Source organism: Orcinus orca, chromosome 16 (assembly GCF_937001465.1).
Source record: "Orcinus orca chromosome 16, mOrcOrc1.1, whole genome shotgun sequence".
In the NCBI taxonomy this organism is placed as follows: Eukaryota; Metazoa; Chordata; class Mammalia; order Artiodactyla; family Delphinidae; genus Orcinus; species Orcinus orca.
The window spans coordinates 77,392,558-77,399,315 of record NC_064574.1 but is presented as its reverse complement, the minus strand read 5'-3'; the positions used below and the strand labels follow the sequence as shown (position 1 = coordinate 77,399,315).

General features: G+C 42.5%; 1 pseudogene; it reads right to left on the bottom strand.

Moving 5' to 3' along the window:
* Positions 1 to 6,202: 6,202 nt before the first annotated feature.
* LOC101276330 (40S ribosomal protein S27-like) lies at positions 6,203 to 6,497 on the bottom strand (annotated as a pseudogene).
* Between the last annotated feature and the right edge of the window lie 261 nt (positions 6,498 to 6,758).

The following is a 6,758-nucleotide window of genomic DNA, read 5'->3' as shown; positions in this document are numbered from 1 at the left end:
TCTAAAATTTGACACTCTTTCCTAGCACTTACGGATTACATAAAGCAAAGATCTATGCCCGAAACTCTTGTCTCTGTAATATGAAAAATGCAGGGGTATATCCACTCACAGCAGAAACATATTACCGCTCCTATGTGGACCTTTCACTGAAAAGATTGACTGGGATTTGGACTCTTTTAGAGACTATAACACGATTTAGTAAGGAGTGGGTGCCCGTGGAGGATTGCAGAATCGTCTCAGGTCCAGACTTACATTTTGGGGCATGACAAAGGCTTGCTATCTGAGTGCTATAGACCCCACTCTGGGACCCTCAGACACCCTAAGATATCTCAGCATTTGGGGAATCTGTCCGGTGTCTGACACATAATTCTCTCCTCTGTGGCTCAGCTTTTCCCTGGACCCGTCTTTCACCTCCCTTGCTCCCCTTTGTCCAGTCCTGCCCTCTCCAGCCCTCACTCTAACTCTGGAAACCTCCACCAGAGTCCGCTTACCCAGGAGAGCTGAGAGCGTTCATCCACCTCATTTTTCTATCATGCCTGAAGTGCTCTCTTGCCAATACCTGGGGCTGGGTAGGCAGTCTAGTCCAGCGGACACTGGGTTCCAGAGTAATAGGGCCACTGGTCAAGAGAGTGGCCTGTGGTTAGACCAGGGCTGAAGCTGAAGTACTGGGTGGACCATTTGTAGAGGAAACATGGTGATGGGGGAATATCTCCAATTGGACAGCATGCATAGCCTTGGGCAGACTGGTCTCTGGGGAGCAGAACTCTGGTCTTGGTTTGACCTTCAGGGGGCATCCTCCAGGATTCTAAGGGAAAGAGATGCCAAGTGTTAGGTTATGTCTCCTCAAAAAGTTAGACATGTGGGACTTCCCTGGTGGTCCAGTGGTTAAGACTTCGCCTTCCAATGCAGGGGGTGCGAGTTCGATCCCTGGTCGTGGAGCTAAGATCCCACATGCCTCACGGCCAAAAAACCAAAACATAAAACAGAAGCAATGTTGTTAACAAATTCAATAAAGACTCTAAAAATGGTCCACATCAATAAAATATATAAAAGAATTTAGATTAAAAAAAAAGGTTAGACATGGAATGATCACATGACTCAGCAATTCCACTCCTAGTAAATACTCAGAATAACTGAAAACAGATGTTCAAACAAAAACTTGTACATGAATGGCAGCAAATAACCAAAAGGTGAAGACAACCCAAGTGTCTATCAATGGATGAATGGATAATGCAACGTGGTATATTCATGCAATGGAGTATTATTTAGCCATGAAAAGAAGTGAAGCCCTGACACATGCTACAACACAGATGAACCTTGAAAACATTATGCTTAATGAAAGAAGCTAGATGCAAAAGGACACATAATATACGATTCTATTTGTATCAAATGTCCAGAAGAGGTAAATCTATAGAGACAGAAAGTAGATTAGTGGTTTCCAGGGGCTGGAGGGAGAGAGGAGTAAGAAGTGGCTGCTGATGGGTATGGAGTTTGGTTTGTTTGTTTGTTTTTTGTCTTTGAACTATATAGAAATGATGGTAGTACAATGTTATGAATGTACTAAACAACACTGAATTATGCCATTTAAAACAGTTAATGGTTAATTTTATGCCATGATGATTTTACCTCAAAAAAAAAAGATGCACTGAGAGACTAGTTATGTTACTGAAATGAGAACCCAGAATGAGGATCACACTAGGAATGGGTTTGGCTATGCAGATAACAAAAATCGTATTAACAGTAGCTTAAATAAATGAGTGTTTATATTTCTCACTCAGAAGTCTGGGGTAGGTGGCCCAGGAATGATATGATGGCTCAATGGTGACATCGTGAACCCACGCTCTCATTCTTCTGCTCCACTCTTCTTAATATGCAGGGTTTTTTTTTCTTTTTTGTATTCATGCTTGTTGCCTCATGATCACACAATGGCTGCTGCCATCCCAGCCATTACATCCATGGAAGAGCAGGAGGAAGAAGTTGCCAAGAGTCAAAGGGGCATTCCAGTCTGAGTCCAAGAGTCAGACTTTTAAAATAAGCTTTCTTGGAGGCCTCTTCATCAACAACAGAATTGGGTCAGGTGGTTGCCCATAGATCCATCAAAGAAGGTGACTTGGGAAAAAGCCAGAAGCATAGGGGGTTGGTTCGGTGAACTAATGACATCTATACAAAGATGGAAGAAGAAACCTAGAGCTTGAACCACACGGAGTGGGAGTGACCTGGAGGTCCTCATCTGCAGGAGCCTGGATCTTGCCATGGCAGGGTTGGCAGTGGTGAACTTTGACTTCAGGAAAGGTCAGCATTATTCAGAGCTTCAGTCTTCAGGGAAGGGGCACTGTTTTTCCCTGGGGAAGTCTCAGAGGGAACTTGATTTATTGATTTCAAAAAATTTTAAATTTGGGTTTGCAATTGTGTTTTTAATTTGTTGTGTTTGATCCGCGTTAACAATTAGAACACAAACTAAAATCCTTTAGCACTTAGTGGAAAGTAGGGAACTGATTTAGCAGCATAGTCACTGGAGGAAGGGAAGATGGACTGCTTGGGTAATTCCTGCCTCCTCAGAAGCCAGGGCAGAAAGAATCCTGAGCTCGGGGCTGGTGGCCCCAGCGAAGAGACGCTGAGGAGACTCAGCCACGAGATGCGGTCAGTGTGTCTGATTTCCTATACGTACTTACTCTGTGATCTTCTTGAAGCCAAGTATCACATCTTATTCATCTCCATTTCCCCAGAGCTAGCACGACTCTCAGCACATAGTAGCCCTCCGTTAACATCCATTCATGTTTTTAAGATGAGATGAATCTTTTGACTCTCCATAAACATAGTCTCAACCCGGCATCCACAGTCCAGTCTTCTGTTCATTTCACTTTCCTCGGCAAGACCAGCTCTGGTGACAAGTGGAAAGCAGAGCTATGTTTCTGTAAGAGCTTTTCTCAGCATGGTGACGATTCCCTCCTTGATCCCCCAGATGGGTTACTATGGAAAACCACAGGCTCTGTGGTCAGAAAGCAGTAGCTTCCAGTGACTGGATTTGAAAGCCCATTGCAAACCTATGATGATTCAAGCAGGTGGCCCTGGCTCGAAGCCAAATCAATCAAAGGAGCAGAGTATGAAGTACACGACAGGCTCAGTATATGTAACAACTGAGTGTACGGTAAAGTGAAGGGAATGATTTTAGTCAATGAATTATTAACAGTTTGGAAATTAGACTTCAGGATGCCTTAAAGGCGTTATTTTAAAAACTCATAAGAATGTTAGAATAATATACATGTTGATTTTTAAGTTCCGGTCAAAGGCGGAATTTTAAAGATTGATTGGTGCATTTGACAACCTAAAATTTTAAAGTTTTAGTTTGGCAAATTACCACCATAAGCTAGAAAAAGAGCTTAATATGAGCTGGGGCATCTATCTGCAACATATATTACAGAAAAAGGTGCGATCAACTTAATATATTGAGTGTTAACAAATCACTAAAATAAAGAATGATTGCCCTGGTTATAAAATGGGCAAAAAAAACTTAACAATTTGCAAAAGAAGAAATGCAAATGGTAGGGAAACAGGAAAACAGGTCATTATCACTACTGACTAAGGAAATAAAAGTTTAGACAGGAGGTCATTTTTTGCACTTTTACAATTTTCAAAAATTGGCATTTTTGAAAAAGACAATGCCAGTGTTAGAGTTTGAGGAAAGGGGCATTTGCATACACTGATTTAACCTAGTACAACCTTTCTGGAGTATGAATTTACAATATTTTACTATATATACGTGTGCGTGTATATATATGTATATATGTGTGTGTGTGTATATGTGTATATATATGTGTGTATATATATTTGTGTATATATATATATATATGCCTAAAAATATTCTTATTTTTTGAGTCAGAAATTCCATCTGTAGGAATTTACCCTAAAGAACAATTCTGGATGCAGGCAAAGATTTATTTGCAAGGATATTCATTACATCATTGTTCATAATAGAAAGAAATTAGAAACAACCTAATTATCCAATGGTTAAATAGAATTTGGTACAGCAATGCAATGGAGAATTATGGGACAATGAAAAATAGTGTGGAACACAGGGAATCATGATTAGAATACATCAGAACACATTAGAAAGGGAAAAAGCAGATGTATAATAGTGTGTAGGATTCCGTTTAAGTGTGTATATGAGTGTGTGTGTGTGTGTGCACACGAGTATACGTAGAAAGAAAGGTAGTTATCTTCGGGTATTGTGGGTGACTTCTCAGTAAGTTTCAGTGTTTTTCATATACAGCATTCACTCATGTATGCAGATTTAGAAACAAATATTTAATTTAAAAAAACCCCTGAACTTAACTATTTATTAACTGTGTTATCTTAGGCAAATTACTTCACCTCTCTGAGCCTCAGTTTCGCATCGGCAAAATTTGCATAATAGTATCAATCTCTTAAAACTGTGGTGCAGAAAAAGTGGGATAATATATATGAAAACTCCTGATCCATATTAATAACTCAATAAACACAATGCCCCTTATTTTCTCAGGGATATTCTCTCTCCCTTATCTAAACGTGTGCACAGGAGAGGTTCTGATATTAAGCTGTTCTATTTTACAGTGACTTTAAATTAATGTCTTTTTTTCTCCAGATGGATTTTATTCTAAGTCTGTGGGGTTTTCATTGTAAAATGAAAAGGTTTGTTTCTATAACTTTCTATTTAAAGAATAATTGCAGCCGTTTTCCAGTTTGCAGAAAAATTGAAGTCAGTGCCTAGGAATTTTTTCAATTTTCATTTTTCCACTCCAAAACCACATCAGAAACTTGTCCTTAAACATTTGTCTCTTGCTCCCAAAATGGTCATAGCAGAAACTCCCATGAATGAGAATCTGTATTAGCAAAGTCACATTTGGTTATTTGAACAGAGCAGGGTGTCTGCAAAGCAGATGCTGACGCTGTGGATGAAACCAGTATGGGAAACGCTTCATCGGAAGGAGCGTTCTCTCCTAGGTGGAGATGTGAAAGCTCCTGGTTTCTCCAAAGTTATAAGAGAATGCAGCAGGTACCCACCCTGGGGGTGGTCATTAGCCGGACTGACACCAATCCACCTGCCCAGCTTCACAAGGAGCCTGTAGGTCAGGTTTCTGGGGATGTAGTGTGTGACTGTTGCATCATGCACCTTGGGGAAAAACCAATACCCTGAAAAATCGACAGCTCTTTCTTTAAATTGAGCAATAATCCCTGGCAGAAATTAGACCAAATCGACAATTCCCATTGATTATGCTTTTAAAAATCTCAAACTCCATTTTAGGAAACAAGACATTTCTCCTCCAGACTGTTTTGAAATGGCCCTTTGCCAGCTTTCTGTGGGTTCGTTAATAACCTCATCCTGGTATTGGTCAGGCCCACTTCTCGCAGGCCTGGCTCAGCCACGAACCTCATTAGAATCCAGGTCTGTGTTCCTGGCAAACAGCTGCCTCTTGCACTTGAAAACTGATGGGGAGAAAAGTGGTCCCTGCAGTTCCTATCAGCCTTAAACAGAAACATCTGCTCCTCGGGAGCCTTTTGCTGGCTCGGTTTTCAGGGAATGCATTCTGGGGATGGGCGAAAGCACTGTCTCCCCGCCCCGGTGACGCTGGCCAGAGGGAACTGCCCGCTGCAGGGGACTGTGGGCCCTGGGAATAGTCCACCTGCCAGGAAAAGGAAGCTCCCACCACACGTTTTGTAAAGCTTTAAAAGCACATATCTGGACTTAAAATATTGCCTGGTGGTGAAAAGTGCTCCTGAAAGAAGAGAGAGAGGGAGAGAGAGAGAGAGGGAGAGAGGGAGATGGAGAGAGAGGGAGAGAGAGGGAGAGAGAGAGGGAGATGGAGAGAGAGAGGGAGAGAGAGAGAGGGAGAGAGGGAGAGAGAGAGGGAGATGGAGAGGGAGAGAGAGAGAGAGGGAGAGAGAGAGGGAGAGAGAGAGGGAGAGAGAGAGAGAGAGGGAGAGAGAGGGAGAGAGAGAGGGAGAGAGAGAGAGAGAGGGAGAGAGAGGGAGAGAGAGAGGGAGATGGAGAGAGAGAGGGGGAAAGAGAGAGAGAGGGAGGGAGGGAGGGAGAGAGAGAGAGAGAGAGAGAGAGAGAGAGAGAGAGAAATCTGATTGAATCCAGGAGGTTTGAGTTTTTGTTTCTCTTTTTCTTTTTTTTTTTTTAATCCAAAATGTGTTTATTGGGATGGTTTCCCGTTCATCTTGATTCCAGGGGCTTTTAGCGCTGCTTCCGTCTGAAGGAGCCCCTTCTGTAAGCCTTGCTTTTCCTCCTGTACGCTGGCAGAGGACGGTGGAGCAGCCAACACACAAAGCTACTGTCTGTGCGTGGCCAGAGACGGTGGTGATTTTATAGCATCCTGGGCATTTCACATCCATGAAATAGGAACTGGGGCTCTGCACCAGGCACTTCTTCTTACGTTTCCTCTTCTCCTCTTCTGGAAAGGGATGAAGGAGATCCTTTGCGAGAGGCATGTTCTCGTGGGGAGGTCGTCACCGTTGGAAAGCTGTTTCTCTTTTTCTATCAGCCGAGCCACATGTGAAGATTTCTGGTGTGGAGGCGTCCTCCGAGACAGATGGTTTTCTTTTATCCAGCTTTATTTGTCATCCAACCACACTTCTCTGTGTTTAGGCACAGATTAAATAAGGTGATGTAGGTAAGAGGCCTCACCCAGAGCATGGATGCCCCTTCCTCTTTGGTATCTTCCGATGGCTCTTAGGATCCTAATTTCTTCCTTTCTTTTTGCTTTTGGACGAGGACA